Source organism: Cucurbita moschata, unplaced genomic scaffold (assembly GCF_002738365.1).
Source record: "Cucurbita moschata cultivar Rifu unplaced genomic scaffold, Cmos_1.0 Cmo_Scf00629, whole genome shotgun sequence".
Classification (NCBI taxonomy): domain Eukaryota; kingdom Viridiplantae; phylum Streptophyta; class Magnoliopsida; order Cucurbitales; family Cucurbitaceae; genus Cucurbita; species Cucurbita moschata.
The window spans coordinates 1-1016 of record NW_019269145.1 but is presented as its reverse complement, the minus strand read 5'-3'; the positions used below and the strand labels follow the sequence as shown (position 1 = coordinate 1016).

Below are 1016 nucleotides of genomic sequence, written 5' to 3'. Positions count from 1 at the left end.
AATGTGGCCTTCTAACTTGTGCTGCCTTCGGGATGGTGGATGGTCGGAACGACGACAAAGCGTGCAAGGTGGGGTGGAGTTGGGTGCCTTCGGGCGTCCAACATGAGCCTCGTCGAGCGTGCGGCGTTGTGGTGACGCCGTCGGGCCATCCTTGGGGCAGCCCTATGTTTTGAAGGTCGCGTGTGGTGCCAGGACATGTTCGGCTGGTTGGAATCGGGTGCCTTTGGGCGTGCGACATGAGACTCGCGTGTGGTGCCAGGACATGTTCGGCTGGTTGGAATCGGGTGCCTTTGGGCGTGCGACATGAGACTAGTTGGGCATGGAATGTCGCCTTCTAACTTGTGCTGCCTTCGGGATGGTGGATGGTCGGAGCGACGACAAAGCGTGCAAGGTGGGGCCTTCTAACTTGTGCTGCCTTCGGGATGGTGGATGGTCGGAGCGACGACAAAGCGTGCAAGGTGGGGTGGAGTTGGGTGCCTTCGGGCGTCCAACATGAGCCTCGTCGACGACGACAAAGCGTGCAAGGTGGGGTGGAGTTGGGTGCCTTCGGGCGTCCAACATGAGCCTCGTCGAGGACGACAAAGCGTGCAAGGTGGGGTGGAGTTGGGTGCCTTCGGGCGTCCAACATGAGCCTCGTCGAGCGTGCGGCGTTGTGGTGACGCCGTCGGGCCATCCTTGGGGCAGCCCTATGTTTTGAAGGTCGCGTGTGGTGCCAGGACATGTTCGGCTGGTTGGAATCGGGTGCCTTTGGGCGTGCGACATGAGACTCGCGTGTGGTGCCAGAACATGTTCGGCTGGTTGGAATCGGGTGCCTTTGGGCGTGCGACATGAGACTAGTTGGGCATGGAATGTCGCCTTCTAACTTGTGCTGCCTTCGGGATGGTGGATGGTCGGAGCGACGACAAAGCGTGCAAGGTGGGGTGGAGTTGGGTGCCTTCGGGCGTCCAACATGAGCCTCGTCGAGCGTGCGGCGTTGTGGTGACGCCGTCGGGCCATCCTTGGGGCAGCCCTATGTT

At 61.1% G+C, this 1016-nt stretch overlaps 1 long non-coding RNA gene across 1 annotated transcript; it reads left to right on the top strand.

The window, feature by feature from the left end:
* The first annotated feature begins 262 nt into the window (after positions 1-262).
* On the top strand, positions 263-737 carry LOC111440647. Its single transcript, XR_002709997.1, has 2 exons — positions 263-391; positions 593-737. It is a non-coding gene; the product is annotated as an uncharacterized LOC111440647 (long non-coding RNA).
* Positions 738-1016: the final 279 nt, after the last annotated feature.